This window comes from Pararge aegeria, chromosome 6 (genome assembly GCF_905163445.1).
Source record: "Pararge aegeria chromosome 6, ilParAegt1.1, whole genome shotgun sequence".
Lineage (NCBI taxonomy): Eukaryota > Metazoa > Arthropoda > Insecta > Lepidoptera > Nymphalidae > Pararge > Pararge aegeria.
In genome coordinates this window covers 7,054,463-7,081,157 of record NC_053185.1, presented here as the reverse complement: position 1 = coordinate 7,081,157, position 26,695 = coordinate 7,054,463, and the positions used below count along the sequence as shown (strand labels likewise).

General features: G+C 36.8%; 1 protein-coding gene across 2 annotated transcripts in view; it reads left to right on the top strand.

The window, feature by feature from the left end:
* Positions 1-26,695, top strand: part of LOC120624607 (ras-related protein Rap-2b) — a 65,866-nt gene that overhangs the window by 18,873 nt on the left and 20,298 nt on the right. The window lies entirely within an intron of this gene.

Genomic DNA, 26,695 nt, shown 5'->3' with positions numbered 1-26,695 from the left:
ACTTTATGGAAATACATGATATATTATGAAAATTAAGCTTAATTTGCTATAGTCCCCGAAAAGCAGGAGAATCTGTATGGTGTAATTTATAATTTCTTTAATCCTTATACTCCATACCAAACAGATCTTCGGAATTGTACCCTCTACGCACGTTTCGCTCCGAAACCGGAGCATCCTCAGGAGATGTTGACTTTACAATAAGTAATTGTTAAGTAGTAACACTTATGAATTACACCACACAGATTCTCCTGCTTTTCGCGGACTATAGCAAATTGAGCTTAATTTTCATAGTACGCCTAATTGTATACATCGTATAAACTAGTTATTTTATAACGTTTCCTGTATTTGTATGTCGTGTACAATAAAAGTGTATTCAATTATACATTCATTCATTCATTCATATTTTTATGTAACTTAAAACTTTAAGACTATGTTAGCAGCAGTTGGTGTCACAATAATATTATGTGAAATGTAAATTGTTGATATTGGAAAAGAGCAACTGCTGAGTTTCTTACTGGCTTCTTCTCGGTAGAATCTGCCTTCCGAACCGGTGGTAGAGTCACTACATACAGACAGACTTGACGTTTCAAAAGGTAACGGAAGGACGTATTAGGCCTACTTGAAATAAATTAATTTTGAATTTTTGAATTTTGATTTTATATTTACAATAGCTCTCTCCCGCGACTGTTCCGTTTTTTGTTTTATTTCCACTCTCTTGTGTCCGTCTGTCTGTCTGTCCGTCTGTTGAATCTTGGTCGTGCATCACGCTGAAACTACTGAATGAATAATAAATAAATAAATAATATAAATATATTACGACAATACACACACCGCCATCTAGCCCCAAAGTAAGCGTAGCTTGTGTTATGGGTACTAAGATGACTGATGAATAATTTTATGAATAATATACATAGATACTTAGAATAAACATATAAACACCCAGACACTGAAAAACATTCATGCTCATCACACAAACATTTTCCAGTTGTGGGAATCGAACCCACGGCCTAGGACTCAGAAAGCAGGGTCGCTGCTCACTGCGCCAATCGGCCGTCAAATGAATAGAAATGAAATTTGGAAAGGGGATGAAACTTTTTGAGGACTAGCTGTACTTAACTACGTGAAAAGTAATTTTATTAATTCTTTTGCACTGGAAAGGTTGTATTATCAGTTAAGTTTTGTCTACATTTCGTTTAGATCTGATGAGTAGATATTATTGAAGATTTAGGCACAGAATTTCTTAGCACAAAGCAGCAAACCCATCCAGGCCCCTTAAGGTTTAACTATACTGAATACATCAAATGTTGCCACATACATAAGGGCTTCACGGCTTGGACTGGATAAAAATTTAGTCATCCATCCACTTACTCACTGCAGTCAATATTGCTTACCTATACCTACTTGTAGACTATTGATGCTGCGTCCCGTAGTTTATGGGAGTAAAACCGATAGTTATAAATAAAGTTCTACATATTATATATCACTCACTGTAAAGTTCAAAAAACGTCCTAGCGTATGTTTGATAGTGTTATAACGACTCCTATATGTCGTAACATCATGTTAAATCTTGAGTATTGCCGTCCGACTTTCCGATATAGGTAACTATTACTAATAAAGATATATTGACGACCCGAGTGGCGCAGTGGACAGCGACTCTGCTTTCTAAGTCCAAGGTCGTGGGTTCGATTCCCACAACTGGAAAAAGTTTTGGGGGATGACCATGAATGTTTTTCAGTGTCTGGGTGTTTATCTGTATATTGTAAGTATTTATGTGTATTATATTCATAAAAAAAATATTCATCAGCTATCACAGTACCCATAACACAAGCTACGCTTACTTTGGGGCTAGATGACGATGTGTGTATTGTCGTAGTATATTTATTATTTATTTAAAAAAACAAATAGTAATAGTAGTTCAAAAAATAGCTTTACTTCTGCCCTTTTAATTTATTATCCTAAATAAATCCAAGATATTTTGGGTTACGCCTCGAAATGGGATAAATTTTATATTCGAGTTGCTAAAAATCCATCACACATAAATCCTCTACTCTCAGAGATGTAAATGTTACCTGTATATGCTTGTAAGGGACGCCTCGTCCTCCAACGTAATAAACTGCGGGTAAGTGAAAATTATACGTGGACGTATGTATTATATAATCTCTTTATATATAATAATTTTAATAATAATGATAATAATAATTTATTTATTTCAGGCAAAGCCCATATTAATACATTTAAAACAACAATTAATTTAATACTTGGTATGTTTCAGTCAATATACGCTTTTATAGCCTGGTCGCGCTGGGCGATATTTAGTGCGACACAGCACGTTACAGAACATCCAACTAACCAGTCTAGAAAGATACGTTATATGATACAGATTGAGTTAAAGAAAGAAATCTATGCTACTTTTTATACTGTGCGTAAAAACGAAATTTCCATGGGAAAAAATACGCAGACAACAAGTTATCTTTTAAAATATATCGCGTGCTATAAATACATGTTACCTACATATATGAGACCTCATTCGCATTGGTGACGAATGTATACGGGCTAATTCAACAGATAAAAGGCTTGGCAATTGTTATTGCGCTGAAACAGATAATAAAGAACGGAGAGCGTAAGGCTAGGTATTCATATGCGAGAGTCTGCCGTAATGCTGAAAATGCTTAGTATTTTCAGCATTAAGGTAACAGATTAATAATTCAGCATTATCTGCTCTTAAACTTAACCAATTCAATTTAAAAAAATGTTACGATGCAATATTCAAAGATAATTTTATTTCTTATCATATCTCTTTACTTACTGTTTTTTAAATTAGAATAAATAGTTATGTCTTAATTCGGCTATAGCAAAAAGTGGTTTCATGTCATAAGGCCGCAGAATTGTATACTTTGTGTTAAATTTTTATTTACAATTTTTCTGTATGTTTTTGTGGTGTACCATAAAAGTGGTGTGGCGTACACCTTCGTAACTAAAACTGTGGTATCTCAATTCACGACTCCTTTTTTCCCACCAGTTATCCAAGTTACAGCAGTGCAGGTTACATTAAGAGAGAGAGGTACTCGTAGACTCCGTCCAATGTACTTATAAGATAATAGGGGGTTAAATGACTATGATGTCAAAATTAGAAAAACTCTGATACACTCATAATTAACTTAAACAGACAGTGTCCTATAAATCCAGCAAGCATCACACACCTACTTCGAATGTGATGATAGCTCAATAAAGTTATTCTACCGCCCGCTGATAAATAAAGCGCTCGCTCGTAAAATAGTTATTGTTGCACTTGTTTTCCATTCGCCTTTTCTGAAACCTTTTACACGCTCTGTTTTATTGCTAGCCAGAACGAGCTAAAGCTTCAGCGTAGTTATGTGATTAGGTGCGTCAGGTTTCATGCGTGAAATAAAACTGTATCGTTAATAGTTGCTCTGAATAGATCGTACCTACAATCCTACATTTATAGTTTCTGTAAAAGATTAGATTTTGCACTTACATTTTTAGGCAAGGCGGGTTAGTAAGAGGTAATGAGGACATCGTCCTTAAATTGTATCTATCAATAACACTCGATTTAGAGAAAAGTATATAATTTCTAATAAAGCATTTTTCAGTTATTCAAATAAATGTTATCATAGAAGAGTAACAAGCTCCATTTATTGTAAAGTGTACCTATAATTAAGTAACTTTGGTGAACTCGCACTGAATCTCTCAGAACCCAGCCACTATTGTATCGCTCCTGACAACTTAAGTTTAGAATGTCAAAGTGACAAAGGATACCAAGCACTGAAGGACCCATGAGAACACACCCTTAGAAAAATAGAGGGTTGCTTTAACACTATGTTACACTTTGTTAGCCTGTATCGTATATTATATTTTGTTTTTAATAATGAAGGACTTCGACTTCACTTTCGGGGAGCCGAGTTCGGATCCAGAACGCACCTCGTACTTTTCAAGTTATGTGCGTTTTAAGCGATTAAAAATTCAATTAAGAATTCTCCATAATTTTCTCAAAGGTGTGTGGAGTCCGCCTATCCGCACTGGGCCAGCGCGGTGAACTACGGCCATAACCCGTTCTCCCCGGGCCCTGTACTGGGCCGGTAATGATATGATGAAGCTTTTAATTATTGCAAATATTTACTCTACCAACCCATCAGATTAGTAACCCCTTTAAAAAAAAAGGCTTGTAGAGTTATGCCGCCAAATACTGAAAATGATGTGTTTTAAAAAGTAAGGCTGCAACGTGCATGCATAGAAAGTATTTTTTTTTACTATCGCTGTCGCTTTAGTTTTCGAAGCATAATCCTTATTTTAGGGGTATTAACTTATGTCATATCAAACTGTAATTTCATAATAATGCAGTTTCAAACACAATGATTAGTTGACCTTACTTAAATAAACAAAAAATATGGTAGTTAAATCATTATCCGGTAGAATATAAAAAAAAATAGCTTTTGCTTTATTGTGAGTGATCATCACCCCACGTATTTTTGCCACTTAAGCCATTTATTTGCGTCGTAAACCTCTTACGATATTGTTATTGCCCTCAAAGCCACGTGAAACCTTAATTTTTATGATCGTGTTGTAAAGGCAAATGACATTCCGTCTAAAATTAATGACTTTGCTACGTATAATTTATTTAGCATATTTTTAAAAGCTTTCCGCATTAATTATATAACGATAACAACATACGTTTATTGACAAAAAGAGAAGTATTTTTACAGACAAAAAACTATCGCACCACCAAGGTGCGATAGTTTTTTGTCTGTAAAAATACAGAATTCTCTAAAACAAAGCATATTCGTAAGTCCAAGATTCCATCCTTGAGGGATCCTGAAAAATCTGACACATGTTATTGTTTTTTATCATACGTAATTCCTGCAAAATATGACCTACACAGTACTTTCTTACCTAACGACCGTAAAAACTGTCTCACACTATAGTTTTATTTCATACCTAACCCTCAGATAAGGGCCCCACGTCTGCTATTACAATTAACTTAGAATTTTAATGATTTCATTAGTTAACTACCGCCGAGCCTGATCGTGGATTACCTTAATAAAACATTCATGTAGAACTACCTCTATTCAATGTGGTTGCGCCAAGTTATAATTAAGTCTTAAATAATAATTTAAAATTTCATTCGTGTTCCTATTCTCCCATATCCAACCTAAAACAGCACTGAACGATTCTCCGTGAAGAGACTGGCGCCCTCATACGCCTCAAAAACACTAGAACGCAGAGCTGTCACTTAAATTAACGGAAGCAAACGATTAAGACGTTTGCGGACGACTTGCTTTCCGATTGCGAAAAGTAACGGGCAATACGAGTTTACTGGCTGCCTGAAAATAAGCCATAAAATATCATAATATACCTTAGAAGTTTCAATGAGATCCTTTTAAGCATAATTCCTATATTTATGTGTGTGCCGAAATATAACATAAGTGGTGGTGTTCGAGAAGAGAGGACTTCGTGAGGAATATTTGGATCAACGGACGGCGTGCTCCTACCCATGAAAAATAAGGTCAAGTAAGTGCTGTCTTCCTTGTGCTCTGATTCCTTGTATCTTTCTTTTGTACACCAATTTACCGCAAAAAATACAGTCCACTCATTCGAAATAAAAATCTTAAATAACTTAATATAACTTGGCGCATACATATTTATTTGGTTCCGTCGAGACGGATATTTACAGCATTTCCTTCATATTAACGTATTGAAGCATTAGTTTCCTTGTTAGAATACTTCTATAGGCTCTAATAATTGAAATAATATAATTTTAAATAAAATAGGTCATTGCGTCATCTATTTTCTTTGTCGTAATACTGGCATAAGCGGCATTATAGCATTGAGCTAGCTATTTCCCCAGTTAGACATACTAATTATCTACACATATTTATGTATATTTCGATAAATATTAGTGTATTTAAATTGAATTAACAATTAAAACAAATCTTAAAACTTGCAATTATTAATTATTGTAGTACCTTCGGTTGTGAAACATTTACTCAAGAGTCGTAAGACCTAGCATATAAGGTCGAGATTTGTCTATACGAACCTCTGGTCGATCGAACATTCGATATAACCCGACCACGCGTAATATCGAACGAAGCGCGCTTGCGCATATTATCCGCACTCCGCGCGACCTACTTAATTTACCAGTATATGATTGGCTATTAACCTATCATACTCACATAAAAATATAGGTATTTCGTGATCGTTAGATAATTGTCTCACTTACACTTTAGTAAAATGCCTCCTAAAGTAGATTCTAAAACTAGCGAAAGTGATAAGGAGATTCAGGATACTAAACTGTCTATCTTAATTGCTAAACGTGAAGCTATATTCGGTATCATGCAAAATGTCTTTGACTTATCTCGTGAACCCGATGTTCATACGAACGTTGAAAAAAGAGAACATTTTCTAGACGAATCTTCACAAATTGATTCATTGCGTTTAAAGTTCGAGTCTATTGTAGACGATTATAATACACGTTTATTAAACTTAAATTCAGATGCAAAACCTGATTACAAAAGTCTGTATGCTTTTGAGACTTTGTATAATAGGGTCAAACGAACTCATACAAAATGCTCAACTTTAAATACGACACCAGAAATACATAATGCGACCTCCGCGCTGCTAAAAGCCAAGCCGAAGCTAGCTCCCATATCGATATTAGAATTCGATGGTGACATTAAATCTTTTCAGATGTTTTATACGACCTTTAAGTCAGTAGTAGATAATAATCCATCACTCACAGATGCAGAAAAGCTATTTTATCTGTTACCGAAGCTGACAGGGAAGGCAAAAAGCGCAATCGCTGGAATTTCTCCGTGTGCTGAGAATTATCAGCTCATTTTACAAACACTCGTCAATAGGTTCGATGATAAACGTATGTTGACTTCCGCGTACCTACATGAATTATTTCGCTATAAGGGTTTTCAGACTCCCTCTGCGACTAACTTTGAAGATTTCATAGACCGGTTCGCTGGCGCAGTAAGCGCTTTAAAAAACCTAAAGTTAGATAACCTAGCTGATCTTATCATACTACATATAGCTACACAAAGGGTCGATACTGAGAGTGTACGCGCGTTTGAAATTAAATGCGGTAAGAATATACCTACTTTCGACGACTTTGTGGAATTTATCACAACACGCGCGAAGGTGTTTGAGCGTACGAATACGAATGTCACAAACCCTTCTAATACGCGTCATAATAAAAATATAAAACATTTGAATAACGGGACTTCTGGCAATGCGCCGAAGTATCAGGCCTATATAAGCACTGTTGATAAGCCTACGTCCAAGTGTCTATGTAGAAATATAACACATGCGCATTTATATAAATGTGTTGACTTTAATAAATTATTAACTCCTCAAGAACGTTTTAAGTGCGTCAAGGAGAAGAATGCCTGTGTGAACTGCCTGTCTATAAAACATAAAGTCGGGCAATGTGAAGTCTCCCCGCACTGTTCGTGTGGTCAGAAACATAACAAAAGGCTGCACTTTGACCAGCGCGAGGAACATTCCCGCGCGCCTCAGTTGAATACCGTCATGCCGCCACCGAACGCACCTACCGTTACCGCGTCATCGCCCGTAGCGGATGATCGCGCCGACGTAGCACTGTGCGCTACGCGCGTAAGCCCGTCTACAAGCGCTACGCAGGTGTATAATAGCAATTTAATGAATCGTGTGGAAGACAAGCGAACTACTGTCTTATTGGCTACCGCACAAGTTGCTGTTTACGACTGTAATGGTGAACGGCAAGTTATACGTATATTGTTGGATTCTGCTTCGCAGGCCGATTTCCTCTCAAAAGAATGTTGTGATCGCTTGGGTTTGCAAACTAAATTCACAGAACGTACTATCGTGAAGGGGTTCGGTGGAATTGAGAAGGTTGTACAATCCAGCTCGGTTGACTTGACGTTTTATTCGCGTTTTGATGATAACGTTAGTTTTAATATCTCGCCACTTGTTGTTGATAAAGTGACAGACAAATTACCTACGGCTGTGATAGATACGGCAGTCCTATCACACCTTAAAGGTATTCCGCTTGCCGATGCGAGTTACGGCGTACCTGATAAAATTGATGCTTTAATAGGAGCTTCCCTATTTCCACATTTGCTTCTCCCCGACGACGTCCATACGTCACGTCGCGACCCGTCGGTGCCCGTTGCATTGCGCACGGTGTTAGGTCTGGTGTTCATGGGCAATGCGCCTACGATACCTACTATAAATACTCATACGGCCTTGACATGTTGTTTCGTTCAAGAGCCTCCTGCTATTGACTCTTTAGTCAAGCGTTTCTGGGAACTTGAAGAACTTCCTTCCGCTTCCATTCAGAATCCTGATGATAATGAATGCGAAGACTTCTACACTTCGACTACTGTCCGAGATCCCGATACGGGCAGATACGTTGTCGGGCTGCCATTTAAAGAGGATCTATATTCCCTAGGGAATTCTTTGGACATAGCTAAGAAACGTTTCATCTGCCTCGAAAGAAAGCTTGAAGCTTCGAATAAATTGAGGTCGGCATATGATGACGTCATAAAAGGTTATCTCGCGAAAGATTATATTTCTCCCGCGCCTTCATATGATTCTAAAGATCCTGTTCCGATTTACGTGATGCCACACACGGGGATTTTACGTGAAGACAAACTCTCGACAAGACTGAGATTAGTCGTCGATGCTTCTTGTCGTTCTAGTTCTGGAAAGGCACTGAACCATCTGCTACATTCCGGTCAAAATTTACAGGGAGATCTTTTTAAAATAATTTTGAATTTTCGTCTGCATGCAGTGGCAATGACAGCCGACTGCCGAGAACAGTTTCTACAAATCGTTATGCGCGAAGCTGATCGTCGCTATCAATGCTTCTTATACCGCTTTAATCCACAAGACCCTCTTGTGCTATACCGGTTCAATCGAGTCTGTTTCGGTCTCACTTCCAGTCCCTTCCATGCACTGCGCACGGTAAGACAGCTGGTGAATGACGACGGCGCAAAATATCCACGAGCGAATAGCATTGTGCTACCCGCGCTTTATATGGATGACGTAGCTTTCTCGCTTCCAAGCGAACTAGAGGCAGTCACTGTGTCGCTGCAGATGATCGATCTTTTTAAGGGTGCACAGTGGGAATTAGTTAAGTGGAACAGCAATTCTCGCGAGGTCTTAGATAACCTTCCTGCGTCCCACAAACTTCCGACTGAAGTGGAGTTTGACAAAACCATGCACCATAAAATACTTGGTCTGCATTGGTATACTGGAAATGACGCTTTCTATTTTAAAATTTCTGTGCCCGACGATGTGACATGCACTAAGCGCTCCATCTTGTCGACTGTTGCCCGTCTGTGGGACATAATGGGCTTCGTTGCTCCCACAGTCGTGTATGCCAAAATATTAATTAAAATGCTTTGGCAATTAAATCTTGATTGGGACACTGTAGCTCCACCACACATCATTAAGATGTGGAGACAGTTTTGCGATGAGTTGCCAGCTCTAAATAAGCTACACATACCGCGTCATGTGGGCGTGACAACAGACTGTGAGGTCACTCTCCTGGGACTATCAGATGCTAGTCTCGCAGCCTATGGTGCTGTCGTTTATTTACACGTTAGCTCCCCTACTGGTAACACTGTGCGTCTTGCTTGTGCGAAAGGTAAAGTTTCGCCGACGAAACCTCATTCAATTGCTCGTCTCGAACTATTAGGTGGCGTCCTACTGTCGAAATTGCTTCGTACAGTACATGACACTTACTCTGAGCGTATCCCAATCAAGGCTACATATGCATTTCTCGATTCCAAAGTCGCCCTATATTGGATAAAAAGTTCACCGCATAGATGGCAGACTTTTGTCGCGAATCGCGTTGTACAGATAACTGAGAATATCTCACCAGACAACTTTTATCATTGCCCTGGCACTGAGAACTCTGCTGATATTCTATCGAGAGGTGTAACTCCTGAGAAGCTTCTCTCACACCCTCTGTGGCTGCATGGTCCACCATGGGCATCAATGCATCCGTCTCAGTGGCCACTCAAAACTCTAGAGGGAGAGTCTATTGAAGACGTACCCGAGAAGAAGGTTCTTATACACACTGTGTGTAAACCTATACTCCCGAACGACTTACACGAGCTTGCTCTCCGTTTTTCTTCGTGGAGCAAACTTCTACGTATAATTGTATACATTTGTAGATTTGCTAAATTACTGCCTCGTCGCGGCACTAGTGCAGTTACCGCTGACGACTTAAATTTCGCAGAGAATAGAATGCTTCGCGCTCTGCAAAATCAGCATTTTGCTGAAGAATATTCTCTTATTAAAAATAATAAAACATGTTCACCGGCATTTAATCGCCTAAGACCATTTATTGATGATGGACTTATCCGCGTTGGTGGTCGTCTCGCCAACTCTGGACTTAGCTTTGAAAAAATACATCCGGTTATATTGCCTCGCAATGGCCACGTGGTAAATATAATCATTGATTATTACCACATTAAACATTTACATGCTGGACCCGAACTCCTAATGGCCCTGCTTCGTCAGAGGTACTGGATTCTGTCGGCACGCCGTATTGTCAGGCAAAGAGTACATATGTGCAATACTTGCTTTAGATTTAAACCGCGTCCAACCATTCCGCTGATGGCGGATCTTCCTGATATACGTACACGTCCAGCGTTGAAAGCCTTTAGTTTCACCGGCTGCGATTATGCAGGTCCTATACCATACGTTCCTGTACGCCGCCGTGGCGTACACAGCGAGAAAGCTTATATTGTGCTGTTCACGTGTCTCACTACGAGATCTACGCACATTGAGGTTGCTACCTCACTCAGCACCCCCAGTTTCCTCGCCGGGTTTAAAAGATTCCTATCACGTCGTGGTCCTGTTCAGGTGCTGCATAGCGACAATGCTAAAAACTTCCAGGGTGCTGCTTCTTACCTTCGGGACCTCTATAAATTTCTAAGAGAAGAATATTACCCGAAGCTAGAGCAGGAATGCGCTGAAAATCGCATAACTTGGAAATTCATCTGTCCCAATTCCCCACACTTTGGAGGTTCATGGGAAAGTATGATCAAGGTGACTAAGACGATCCTGTTCAAGGTCATAGGGCAACAGCTCCTTTCTTATGAGGAACTTTGCACTGTGCTCATTCAGGTCGAATGTCTTCTCAATTCGCGTCCGCTAACAATACTAAGCTCTGACCCTGCCGAACCTTCGGCTCTTACTCCAAGTCACTTCCTACATACTGCGCCTCTATTCTCCTTGCCTGCGCCTGATGTCAATCCAGACAAAATTAACTTGGTTGACAGGTACTCGTTAATAGATAAAATGGTCCAATCGTTTTGGAATCGTTGGAGGATGGAATATTTGCACGGATTGCAAGTTCGTTTGAAATGGAATACGCCTTCCGTACCTATTACGCCGGGAACTGTCGTCGTAGTTATAAATGACAACGTACCGCCTCTGGCTTGGCCTCTAGCAGTAGTAGAGAAAGTGCATCCCTCGAAAGACGGCGTCATACGCGTAGCGACCGTTAAAATTTCCGGGAGAACTTACGTCCGTCCGGTCGTTCGCTTATGCCCTCTTCCGACGCAATAAGCGTAACAATTATAGTTTCATAATTTAGTACTAAGTAGCTCATACGTTAAGACTTTATTCTCTTTTATAATAATTCTACAAATAATTAATATTTTTTAATATACTTTCGTAAATATACACATACTTATATGAAATACGCCCATGCGCAATACGCGTTCTTAAAAGAGGCAATTCTACCTCATACCTTATGAGAGCTTTTCTTAAAGGTGACCCTTTAAGGGCGGGTGGATGGTTGCGCCAAGTTATAATTAAGTCTTAAATAATAATTTAAAATTTCATTCGTGTTCCTATTCTCCCATATCCAACCTAAAACAGCACTGAACGATTCTCCGTGAAGAGACTGGCGCCCTCATACGCCTCAAAAACACTAGAACGCAGAGCTGTCACTTAAATTAACGGAAGCAAACGATTAAGACGTTTGCGGACGACTTGCTTTCCGATTGCGAAAAGTAACGGGCAATACGAGTTTACTGGCTGCCTGAAAATAAGCCATAAAATATCATAATATACCTTAGAAGTTTCAATGAGATCCTTTTAAGCATAATTCCTATATTTATGTGTGTGCCGAAATATAACATAAGTGGTGGTGTTCGAGAAGAGAGGACTTCGTGAGGAATATTTGGATCAACGGACGGCGTGCTCCTACCCATGAAAAATAAGGTCAAGTAAGTGCTGTCTTCCTTGTGCTCTGATTCCTTGTATCTTTCTTTTGTACACCAATTTACCGCAAAAAATACAGTCCACTCATTCGAAATAAAAATCTTAAATAACTTAATATAACTTGGCGCATACACAATGCTTGCGTATCAAATACTAATAGCAATTGTGTAGTACCAGAAATATTGTTCCTGCACATAGAAGCTTTTCATTTATTTGATAGCAGAACAGTGGTTTTATTTTATTTGTATTACAGCACTCTATAACCATATATATGTAAGGAGAACCTCTGGATCAATAAAGCTCCGTTATTTACATCCACCATTCAATCTTTTAATTCCTTTTCTTTTTCGTCACCACGACACACACCCGTACTTGGTGCCCGCGCTGACTCGAAACCCCTTTTTACTTTTGTTTTTCAACTACCCTCTTTTCAATTCTTTGCTATACTCCGCGAAAAGCAGGAGAATCTGTATGGTGTTATTTATAATTTCTTCAATTTTTATACTCCACACCAAACAGATCTTCGGCAATGTAGCCTCTTACGCACGTTTGGAGATGTTCCGGTTTCGGTGCGAATTAAACGCACCAAAACGGTATTGCTTTATCTGACTTATTCGATCATAAATACTACTAAAATCGACTTCACTTTCCACCACCACGCACTTTGAACTTTTCTTATTTATATGCGTTTCAAGCAATTAAAATATTACTCGCTTCAGCGGTGAAGGAGGAACATCGTGAAGAAATCTGCATACCTGAGAGTTCTCCACAATCTTCTCAAAGGTATGTGAAGTCCACCAATCCGCACTGGGCCAGCGTGTTGGACTACGGCGTTAACCCCTTCTCATTGTGGGAGGAGACCTGTGCCCTGTAATGAGCCGGTAATGGGTTGATATGATGATGATGATGATGACGTAGTTTCTCTTAGTAGGTTACTGCTTGTTCGGGGAAGTTATACCGACTACCGTCATGCTTATACAAGTTCATGGAAGCAGCATTGTTGCAATACTGTGTTCCGGTGTGAAGGGCGTGGGTGCCATTGTAATGACACTGACATAAGGCTTAACATTTAAGAAAGAAGAAAGAAAGAAAGAAACATTTATTTTTTACATTGCGCCACACATTACAATATTCACAACACCACATATGTTATGTGTGGCACAACCTAGAAAAAAGGTGCCAGCTCAGCATTGTGCTGCATGCGCCAGTGGGAGCACAATTTTCAGTTGGCACCTTGTACCAGGTAACACCACGGAAATACGTAGCAATCCACTGAACACATTTTAAGCTTAGTTTAAAAAAAAAAACTAACTAAATAAATCCACAACGCCCCATTTACGCCCCAAGTTGATGAAAACAGAGCGCAGCGTTGCAGGACGTGTCCCACATGCCTTCTCAGTTTTTTAGGCGGTAGTTTTGCACATACCATCCGCTGGTACATCAGATGGATCCGTCAATTATTATTGTAAAAAATTATTCCATTGTTTTTACTACAAGTAATTTTACTTTGAATTATAACTTTGGCGAACAATTGAAATAGGTATGATGTATATATTATTTTATTCGTACCAATGGTCGTTTCCTATGATCAGAGATAAAGATATTTTTTTAAATATTATACATAATCAAAAATAATTCCTTACCTTTCTCATAGTATATAATGATATAATCAATCGATTATATACTTACGTATACCTAATCCTTGTAAATCCCAAAGGTGTTATCACAAAAAACGAGGAAAAGATAAGGCGTAAATACCTTTTTCACGGAAACATGCGTGTTAATCGTAGTCGACTGGTTAATCGGCGTAGCTATGCTGGGCGCAATAAAAAGTCGTGTAGTACCTTACAATACATACTATACATACAAAGCCTTTAAAAGAAACTGTTTGGATAAATTTTTAAATATAATTTTAGCCATATAACACTTTTGTTATTATGTACACTCTATATATTTTATTTGTGTGGTTTTGCTTCAAAAAGCGCTTTAAAGCTGCTAAGCTCTAGTTAAAATCAATACCGTATTACACTTCTACATAAAAACGAAATAACAAGAAAAAGAGTTTTGATAAAATATAAATGTAAAACTAATTATAATTATAATATACGTAAAAGAAGGCAATGTGCATATGCACTGAGGGAGCATGATAGATGTTCCACATAAAAACATGAAATATTCAAGAGAGTTAGCCAATATTCAATAAACTTAATTAAATAAAAAAAACATTAATATAAATAATCAAGAGGAGAATCAACGCTATTTTACCATGCAAATGGATATAAAGCAAGCTTTAGTAAAACAGTTTTGTTTACTTAAAAATATATAATCTAACTTCAAAACTTGTACAAAGTAAGCGCATAAGTCCCACACAACATGTCTGGCTTTATTACAAGACTATCTGTATCTATAAGATCATAGAAGTAAGAACATACGGAAACTCGACTAATATTAAAGCATCTCAAACCACTCCACTTTAGAATGTTTTCTCGAACAAACAACAACACTTCATACCATTTAGCAGTTGTCAGTAATTATTTTACTTCTTATCAACGTTCACTATAAAGTGGGAAAATGTGAAAAAGGTTGTAAGGTAGCAAATTTCCGCGGCTATAAAGACGTACGCGGGGCGTTGTTTTTGGACACAATACACTGTATAAAATAACGGCTGAATGAGGATTTCGCATGTTATTGATTCAATGTATAAGGTATAATATAGGGTAAAACGCACGCTTGAAATCTTAAATTTGTTGTCGAGTATGAAAACATTAATGTAAAATTAACTTAATGGTTCTTTGTTTAGAGTAGGAAATTATGTACTACTATTTTACTTTGAAGGTCAAAACTGCGTCTGCGGTGCAGCTTAGGTTTGCGTCGTGCCTGCGACTGACAAGACGAGCCCGTTTGGGCCAGTCATGTCATTGGTTATACGAACTATGCAAACTTGAACGCTGGATAGGACGCGATTAATATGCCAAGGTGTCCGAAAGTTTTACAATAAGAGTGAAGAAGATTTTTTATTTTTTGTTACTATTAGATGCATAAATAAACTGACACTAGTATATTGCAAATTAGACGAGTCTGATGGGGTAAATTTGAGCTTTTACAAAAGAAATTACAAAACAATCCTCCTAACTTTTCCTAAGCAATTAAAAACAAGTAAGAAAAAACAAAACAAGCTCACTGTCAGTAAAAAATTCTTTAGTAAAAACTTCCTTTAATCTATTTTTAAAAACTTCACTGACCTTTCCTTCTTTTCTAAGCTTTGACCGTATTGTACGCGCTTCAGCCGTAATATACAGTTCTAATAGAGTTTCAACTCTTCCTGCGAGTCAAAGGTAAGTAATGCCCGCTTCAGACACTCTAGGCTCTCGACTCACTTTTTGAACAATATTGTGAGTATTTGTTGTGTTTTCAGTCCTCCATAATTCTGAAAATTTTTGTTTTAAGAATAAAAGTCATTAAAAAAACAACGAACTTTTAAAAGCACAACGAAAGAATAAAAATAGACACATAAATTCCCAATGAACTTTTTAAAACTGGTTAAAAAACAGACATAAAATATCAAACATGTTAAGTGTTAATAGGTCGGAAACTGAACTTAAGAAAATTTTGTTAGTTTGACGGATTTAATAGAATTCAATCAGATGTTCGGATTTCTTTTTAGGTGAACTTTTGCCAAAACTTGTATCATACGAATTAAAAACGAAGAGGTTGGCTTTTTATATTAATCCACCATCCAACCGTGGTACTACTTTTATGATTCTCTTGAGCTGTCAGGGCTTCAATATGCTGATATAAATGACTAAAAAAATTATGCAAAAAGTGCAAGTCAAGATGTCTACGAACACTGCAGTTTTTCATTTTAAGTTCGTAGTGCATTTGCACTACGAACTTAAAATCGAGAGAGAGAGCGAGAGAGCAACGAGAGTTCACATCTTTGACAATCAGTTTAGCATTGACTAGTATGAAACAAAAAATAGGAAAGGAAGCCAAAAAAGCCATATTATATGCCCACACTGTTATTTAATACATAGTCGTTCTAATATTAACTGAACCTGCCGAAACAAAATAAAAAGAGAGCAATTTCTCCACATTTATTCGAATCGCAAATTCAAGTCACGCCTTGTTTTGGGTTTGTTCACTCCCTTTGTTGTCTCTCTTTGTTCTTTTAAAGTACTCGAATAAGTACAAATATATGAAGATATTCATATTTATCGCAGGTCTCAAGTTGTTTTAACAATAAAAACACAAGATCCTTCCCATTGCATAAATATGCACAAATTTTAAATTACTTCTCGTTGTCTTTCATGTTTAATTTACAAAAGATTCCATAAAAGATAAAACAACAACTGTTTGCTTTAGGTTTGTGCAAAACAGAAGCATACTGCAACTGCAATTGGTATAATTCAACATAACTTGAATACCGATCAAAAAATTAAGTAAATACCTACTGATATTCGTTGAAGTATTTAGTTAGTAGTAACCTACGAGTATGTCTGGACATACGTTTCATGTAGGAATTTCTAAATTCCACGGTTATAGACTAATTGTATCCAGCGGATCTCTGCAACTTATTTGATGTTGTTGTCTGCCTACCTAGTGGGGGGTCGGCTAATCCTGGGCTATGAGGTGCGCTATACATTCTAGCATCTCAACTATCGGTCCTCCGAGCCTTGTGCCCCGCCCGGTAACTTTGAAGCGTCATTGTATATTTATTTTATTTAATTCTTTCTGGTTTGATCACTTAGACAACCTACTGCGAGAACTTTCTCTCCTTATCACAATACGTGAGTGACTTTAAGTTTCCATTGGACGGCCGATTGGCGCAGTGGGCAGCGACCTAACTGGAAAATGTGTGTGCGATGATATAAGTATTTGTGTATATTATTCATAAAAATATTCATCAGTCATCTCAGTACCCATAACACAAGCTACGCTTACTTTGAGGCTAGATAGCGATGTGGGTATTGTCGTAGTATATTTATTAAATTATTATCTATTTCTACGTAAAAGAATTACGAACTCGCTAAACACTTGCTTTTCCTTTAAAGTATTAAGGCAAATAACTATGCGATAAAATAATGAGTTGCCATCTCTGTTGCTACGTGAAAGAATTACGAACTAAACTAACACTTTCACGTTTATAATATTGGAGGGATATTGTAAATACCGCGGCAAGGCAGAGGCTAACTTGATGAAGAAGGTAAATTTATCAACATCGAGCTATCCGTGTAGCCACGTTCAAATCCATTAATTCAGTTAAGCCGTGTTTGCCGGGAGGCGCAAGTACTAGCGTTATTAAGTTAGCGACCGGTTGGGATGTAATCGAATCGAGCCCCGTGACGCAAACTGTTTGTAAGGCTGCCTTCCCATCAAGTATGTGTGAGGTAGCTAACCTGTCGGAGCAACCTGTCGACAGGTTAGCTACCTCACACAAAGCTATGAAAATTAGTTTTTTATTATTTAAATCGATTATTAGTGATACATTTAAGTAATCTTAAAATAATATATAAAACTTGAGAGTTTGTTTGTTTGTTTACTTGAACTACTGTCCCGATTAACAAAATACTTACAGTGTTGGATAGCCCATTTATCGAGGTAGGCTATAGGATCATATTATCTTGAAGAATGTTTGAAAATTGTTTTTTTTCCTTTTGAGACCTTCCGCTGAAAAAAAAAATTACCTAATTTTTTTTTCGAAACGTTCATGCAGCGTACGCAGTGGAAGGAAACTCACTGCAAGTTATATTTATGGAACATTTTTAATTTAGCCGGTAATAAATATTATTTTTTTAAAACCAACAAACAGTTTTTGCGGCTAAAAATAGTACGCATTTTCTGAAATAAACATACATTTTTTACCTGCTTAATTATTATAAAAATGAACTTTTTAATAATAAATCTTTATTTGGAACAGTTACAATGGCACTTAAAATACTAGCAAGGGTGGCACTGCAATAGTAAAAACTGTGCTGCATGTACCACCGCCCACCTCCGAGTTATAGTACAGCAATTATACAAATGTTCCGTTAGATTTAGTGTGTGTGTGTGTATGTGGGCGTGTGTGTGGGCGTGTGTGTGTGTGTGTGTGTGTGTGTGTGTGTGTGTGTGTGTGTGTGTGTGTGTGTGTGCGTGTGCGTGTATATTATAGATACTCGTACGTACTACAGTAGCCATGTAGTAATTTTCGTTTTAGCTAGGTATTTAGTCATAGGATAGATATTTAATTTTTTATTGATCTTGTTATATATATAGGGAGCTAAGAATGAATGTTGGTGTTTAAAGAAGGATGTTCGAGGCTTGTAAATGATACGACAAACAATGTCGCTTCTGCGTTTGTTAGCGGGGAATGTGGGGTCAAATGTAAGGGATGAATGTATCTTGAGGGTAATGGACAACAAGAATAGTTGACGTACTGTAAGGACTTTATAGGACTCATACAGTAGGTGAGTTGGAAAACGGTAGGATTTATGACCCATGACTTTAAGAACCGATCGCTGGGCCCGTTCAAGATGAATTATATGCGTTTTTCCGATTCCTCCCCACACAGATATGCAGTATGAGAGGATGGATTGGCAAAGGGCAAAATAGATTGTTTTCAACAATTCCGGCTTAATTATGTTCCTTAATTTCTTAAAAACCCATACTAGTTTTCTAACGCGTCCAACCAGGTGAAGTACTTGTGGAATCCATGATAACTTTTCATCAAGTATGATTCCCAAGTACTTGATACTTTCTACGCGGTCAATTTGTGGGCAGGTGCAGGTGACAGACTGAGTGTTATCACAATTATGAACTTTAAGAGTATTTTGAGGTAAGGTTATCCTCGGTGAAATGGAAAATGCTATATATTTGGTTTTGTTTACATTAAGCGTTAATAGAACTTTCACCGTCTTCCATTACAAGTTTGCTCTCGACTGCAAGCTCACCTGCTGGTAAATTATGACGCTGTCACAGATGGTAACGGGCTTACCTGTTAGATGTATGCCAGTTACATTAAACTCATACCGGCAATGGGTTGGTACCATGATGACGATGATAAATATTTTCCTTTGAAATACATCATTCTGATCAATACTTTAGTTTAAATCAACTGAAAAAAATATTCCCCCTAGTATAAAAGAAAATCTTATACTAAAGTGTAACAGGTAGATATTAAATTTCACTCAAGATTTGCCCTATTCTCATAATTTTATATGCGAACCTGAAATAATTCAACACAATAACCGTAATCCAAGCGATACATAAGTATATTTTTAGGTATACTTTTTTACCTTCTATAAACACGATTCACAGAAAAAAATCTCTTGATATGACTGGAGTTACCGTATAAAATGAAATTGTATTATTAACTTGAGTTATGAAGCCTTCAATGTTCTAGAGGTGTTCGCATGGATATACTTTGTTCTGTCACGCGAATATTATTTTATGAAACGAGAAAAGGAAACAATGAGTTGGAAAATGAGTATGATAACGAGATCCCTTTTCTTCGAGCTACAAAGTTAAGAATCACAAAAACTTGTTAAAAAATAAATAATATGTTACATAGAAACAAAATCCTGTGCAATTTATTCACACACGGCAGAAGTGTAACTTCTGAAAAGTAGCCTACGAGAGAGAGATTGAGGTGGATGTGGAGTATCAGAACTGTTAGGGTAAATGTAAGGTTTATTATACAGTTTCATAAATATGTGTTCGTTTCTTTATCTAGATATTATTCGGTTAACTTGGTAACTTAAATAGGAAACAAAATGTGTAATGTAATCTCATTCTCTCGCCGGCGGAATCCTATATATTTATGTGTTTGTGTATCTATGGACTTATTGTTTCGTTTCATCGAGTTTGAAATCACAACGATTCTAAAGAAGTTTCACTTCAAAAAACCTTTGATTATTTTTGTATGTTTGAATTTATTTGATAAAACGAGAAATAATTTCAACGAGTTTAAAAATAATTGCGTTTATTTCCACCAAGTTACTTTAGTTATTATTGCAGTAATAATGAGATCCTGAAATAATGCAAATAGAGCAAGCAATAAGGAAAAGGGCAAACGAGCCCCTTTATCCGCGTGCTTTGACTAAATGGTCCAAAATTTAATAAGCTTTAACTTGGACATTGATGTTATTTTTTTTTTTTTTAATTTAATTTTTAATTTAATTCTTAATTTAATATGAATTTTAATTTTAATTTTATTTACATTTTTAACATTATTAATTAGTAAAATATTTTTAGACATTTATTTTGTAATGTATATATAAAATGTAATTAATTTTGAAATTATTTGTAAACGTTGTGAAAACCTGTAATAAGCTGAACATTCACTTAGCTCGCAACGTAAAAAGTTGGACAAGAAAAAATGTATTAGCGGTTGGTTTTCTTACATAAATAAATAAATAAATAAATCATAAGTAAATACTGTGCACGTAAATACGACAAAATGTATGGTGCTTATAACGTCCTTAAAAAGGTTTGTATAGCCATATACTACTATTATAGCTGTTATATAATGACTTATAAAAAGACACAATAACACATTTTAAGTCGAACCTAATTTAAAAGGTCATCATTGCAAATAGAGTATTAATACATATAGTAAAGAGTAATAAAAATATCAATCCAATAATACCAGTATCTAAAGAAACTTTGTTCTTACTCTATGCTACTGAGTACATGGTGTACACAGTTAAGTACATAATGTTGCATAAGGGGTATTTACGCCCATGAACCAGAGTAAGGTATAGACTAGACTATATACTGGGCTAGGTATACACTGGCGCGGGCGGCTTAAATGCTCCTTATTATGACTCTTATTTAAAATAGGTGAGTAAATAAAGGAAATAATTTTATGTCAGGGGCTTTTAATTCGAAAAATATTTAAAATAATCGTCGTATGTATGTAAAAAATGTCGCAGCAATAAAAACGTTTTAGGTAAAGTTCAGTACTATCGATCGATGTGATTGCGACTGATAAGCAGTGACAGCGGGCGTCTGATATTGCGATATACATAATGAGATGTGGTATTACGTTTATTGATTAAAAATTTGGACAAGCGCTTCGCTGCAATTATGCTGTGAAAATGTAAAAAATGGCCCTAAATAAAATTATTTTAGTCGATTTTTAAATATGTTTACTGTCTGTGACTGTCATATATTTCTGGGCAATTCATTCCACTGATTTACCACTTTTACAGTAAATGAGTTACCATCCGCCATCGAACGACTGGCAGGAACGTGCAACCTGTTATTATCTTTAGCCCGTAAAAAGTTCGGGCATTCAAGCAACAATGCAAGCAACGTTCATTGCTACCGAGAAAGTTGAATTTTACGGGATCTTATTGGTAGCCACTTTAACTGAGCACGATAGCACATGATCAAACTTACTTATTTATTCTTTACTAGCTGTTGCCCGCGACTTTACTCGAGTATATTTCAGTAAGAACCATATTTTTTTTTCTTTTTTCATCATCATCATTTCAAGAAAGGTTCACTGAATGTAAGTGGGAAACCATGGCCAATAGAAAAAGAGCAACATTTCCCAAGGCATTGCACAGAATACTTACGTGCTACAAAGTGTCTCCCAGTGTCCATCAAGCTAAGGAATAGGTGTTAAGCTCAATTTTGTAATTACAACCGCAACCGTGCCTTTCAGACCGGACCCCAACGATGCTGTTTCGCGGAAGTAAATAAGAACTATAATAATAAATTAATGCTTTAGCATTAAATTTTACTAAACATCTTTTATATATTTTAAGGCATAACAAAAACGTTACTTTATTTTCATTATTATTTATTGATCATTGTAGTTTTTTTTTACATTAAGATAAGTGATATTATTATAATTGTAAACAAAAAAATGTATCACTTTCATAAGTGCTGTAACTATAGCCTAAACTGAATTTTGATTTGATTGATTGATTGATTGATATAAATCGAATAGTTACCGGGGTAAGTTCTACGAAATAGGTCGTGTAAAACACAAGCAAGCAACATTCTAACATTATTCTGAGCTCTGAATTATTGTGGGTTTTTTGCATTTGACAACTTTGTAATTGTACCTTTTAAGGAATGATAGGTATAAGGATTATGTTTGAGGAGTGGTTTTTTGCAACACAATCGGAAACATAGAATTAAAACTATCGTAAATGCGACTAAATAATTGGTGCATACGCTCTATTTTTGTGTTTTCGTACCGTATATCATAAGGCAAATAAATTCGGCCTACCGAAACCGATTTAGCGAACAGTAGTTTTCCGAGTAGAAGCTTAAAGTTTCACAAGAGGTAATCCAGTAGGGCACTTAGCGGCTTTAAAGCTGCAGGTGGATCTCTACTTCGTTTTTCTTTTCTTTCTCTGTGCAAAAGTAGTGTGGTATTAAATAATTGTTAATGAGTTAGTTAATTTAAAAGCGCAACTTTCTATAGGCTGGGATTTGTATTACACATTAATCTAAATGTGTGGGCGGCCCTAAAGCTATTTTTTTAGGAAATTTGTTCTGGTGAAGCGGTGCGTGCGTTTTAGTATAAGTGGCAATTTCGCTAGGCTTGCTTGTTAATAAGCCGCTTGATCCGGTTAGAGTGCTTATAAATAGAAATAACTGTTTAAAATTACCCTAAGTTTTATGTATTCACTTAGTTAAAGGTATACACCTAAAACTAATAATAGGTATGACAAAGAAACGCTTAAATAAACGCAGCCCTCACCCCCCCCCCCATTTTAGTCCACTGTATCATTGGACCTATTTAAGTGTAGGTACTATATTTACTTAGTGGACTCACATTTTTGTTACTGATAGCAGTTTTGGAATTTCACGTTCGAATCTATTTGTAGAAGGACTCTGTAAGAGTCAGTGTAAGCCAGAACGAAATTACTCGGCTGTACGGATTTGCCGATATAGCGTAGTAATCCCGTGAAAAAGTGAATCGTTCCTCCGCTTTTAAAAATAAATTGATCGATTTACATTTATTAACGTGTTTTAATGTGAGTCTGGTGCAGAAATGCTCTGTAAACTAGTGAATCAATTGTTTATACAGCGATTTCTAAAAGAAAAATTATGATCATCGCAACTTTGACGACCTCCGTGGCGCAACGGTGAGCGCTATGAATTTCAGTAGGGGGTCCAAAGTTCGATTCCTGGCAGGGGAAAATGTTTTTTCCAAAGTTTCTCTGGTCTGGTCTGGTGGGAGGCTTACTTACCACTCTATTGACAAAGACGCTTAGCGATTTATTGTTCCGTTGCGACGTCCACTGCTGGACATTTGTTCCATTATCCACGGTCCTGGGCCGCTTGTTTCCAGCTCCCAGCGAGTCACTTGATGTCGCCCGCAAAGCCCGTGTGGTCGGCCAACGCTGCCTTTTTCCGTTGGGGTGTAAGGCAGAGGCTTGTACCAGCCAGCCTCCCAAAGGTCCAACATCATCTGACCTGCCAACTCTCTCACGAGGCTCTGGCGACCAATTAACGGTGGTATAAATAACCATTCGTTGTGAGCTGGTTCAAAATCAAGTGACCCGTAACAGGCAGCAGCGTTATCGGTGTGAGAGGACCAGTGTTGATTGGCAAAACTTTGTAGATGGAAAATCCAAAACGCAGAGCCATTAAAAAAACATACCCAAATGTAAGTATTTCTGTATTTTTGTGTGCGCTCCCTAAATACCGGGCCTTATTTACATGATTTATGTATTCGCTCCACGTAATATACCCCACGTAAACGTTTAATAGGGACATGAAATAACATTCATGTAACGAATTACAAATTTAAAGCAGAAAGTTAATATATCACACTAGTTGTTCCCCGCGACTTCATCCGCGTAAATTTTTTGATAGGTCCTGTATAAACTTTCGTTTGCCAATCCGCCACACCGCCCGCCTTATGCTCGATTTGTACAGGCACATAATTGAGCTATCAAGAACTAAATATGTTTTTCTAATAGCAGTAGAAGAGCGCGCTAAGAGTAATTAGCTCGTTGCAACAAATACTTTCATCCCCTATTCAACCCCTTTTTGTTGCCTATTATATATAGCCAACAAACATCATACATCTTGAAACATAATTTACGATTTAAATTGTGTACCAAAATATTAAGTTTCATTAATCATCAGTAGCTAGTATTAGTAGTAAGCTAAGGGAGGGTTTGCATTCAACGCATTAGATAGTTGTAGTAGCACAGAGGACCCTGTTGCCCTTTCTCTGTTATATTTTATTCGTCAACCCGTCGGTGAAGGGTTAACCCGATACCCGTATTCTGATCTGACGTCACCACGCAGCATGTTTTTAATATTAGAACTTGATAAATGACTGACTGTACACATAGCGCTAGTTTTATGTTTATAAGTATAGTTACAAACACCACAATTATTAAATAAGTAAATAGCAATAAGCATTAGGGGCCTATTTTAATTCCTCAGTCTGTGATTGGTTTATTTAAATATAACAGTTTAACGTTGATTTTTTAAAAGATTTTCTAAATTTAAAAAAATTTAAAGTACAAACAACCTGGAAAATTGTTAATAATGAAACTGGGTAAGCTAAATCTCGCAACGTAAACTTTGAATTAATTATTAATGATAATAAAGTTACCGCTGACAGTGAGGTTGCAAGTACCTTTGAAAACTTTTTTCAGAGTGTTCCTATTTTGTTGACTGATTCACTTAATTCTTCACCTACTGCAGCTCAGAGTTTATTGAGGAACAACGTTAATGAGTGCAACGTTTTATTTAATTTTAAACATATATCAGCATATGATATAATAAAGAATTTTAAGTTGTTGAAACAGAAAAAAACCGGTGATTTATGGGGTATGTCTGTAATGGTAATATCTAACATTATAGACGTTATTGCCCCTTACTTAGCCATACTTTTTAATGAATGTGTTGATAGAGGTACTTTTCCAAATTTAATGAAACATAGTAAACTTATACCTCTATTTAAATCTGGCAATAAAAACGACATTAACAATTACAGACCCATTTCAATCTTACCAGCTCTTAGTAAGGTCTTTGAAAAAATTATATTAAATCAACTTTTGAATCACTTCAATGTAAATAACTTACTACATCCGGAGCAGTACGGTTTTACTAAAGGTCGTAGCACCACGGATGCAGGCGCTAAACTTTTAAAACATGTGTACGATGCCTGGGAACGTTTGCAGAATGCCATTGGTGTTTTTTGTGATCTATCCAAAGCATTCGATTGTATCGATCATAAAACCTTGCTTCTTAAACTAGCCCATTATGGTATCAAAAACGTTGCACTAAATTTGGTTGCCTCTTATCTCAGTGACAGAACCCAAAGGGTTTGCATAAAAGACATTAAGTCGCAGGGGTCGGCTACGTCAATGGGTGTCCCACAGGGTTCAATCTTGGGTCCCTTTCTATTTTTGGTGTATATAAATGATCTACCACACCATGTCAGTGAAACCTGTGACATTGTACTGTTTGCTGATGATACATCTCTAATTTTTAAAACTGAAAGAGGTAGAGACAACTCTGACGATGTAAGCCGTGCTATGTCGCATGTGTCGCACTGGTTTACTGTCAATAATTTACTTTTAAATGCAAAAAAAACTAAGTGTGTGGAATTTATTTTACCAAATGTAAAGAAAGTTAATAAAAATATAATAATAAATGGAGAATCACTAAAAATGGAAGATTCCACAGTTTTTCTGGGCATGATGACCTTGGATTGTAAGCTTCAGTGGGGTACCCATATAGATACACTAGCAGGTAAACTAAGCTCGGCTGCCTACGCCGTCAGGAAAATTAGACAGATTACTGACGTAGAAACAGCAAGACTTGTTTACTTCGCGTACTTTCATAGTGTGATGTCTTACGGGATCTTATTATGGGGGCAAAGCTGCTGATATTGAAACTATATTCATATTGCAGAAAAGAGCTGTACGGTCAATATATAAACTTAAATCACGTGAATCCCTCCGTGAAAAATTTAAAGAAATTGGTATACTTACGGTAGCCTCACAATACATTTATAACAATATAGTATTTGTAAGACAACATATTAGTCTTTATAAACAAAAAGTGGATATAAACAGTCGACTTACAAGGTGCAGAAGTCATTTGTGGGATTGAGTATACGCTTTTATAATATGATTCCTAAGGTAATTTTGGACCTACCAATCCATAAGTTTAAAGAATGTGTTAAAACACATTTATTACAGCGAGGTTATTATACAATTGATGAGTTTCTTAATGACAAGGTTAATTGGAAGCATCCGGCTCCGCTTTCATCTCTCACAAGATAGAAAAATGAATGTTAAAATATAAAATGTAAATTTTTGATGTTGGAAAAGAGCAACTGCTGAGTTTCTTGCCGGCTTCTTCTCGGTAGAATCTGCCTTCCGAACCGGTGGTAGAGTCACTACACACGGACATACTTGACGTTTCAAAAGTGCTTGTATTAGGCCTACTTGAAATAAATGAATTTTGAATTTGAATTTTG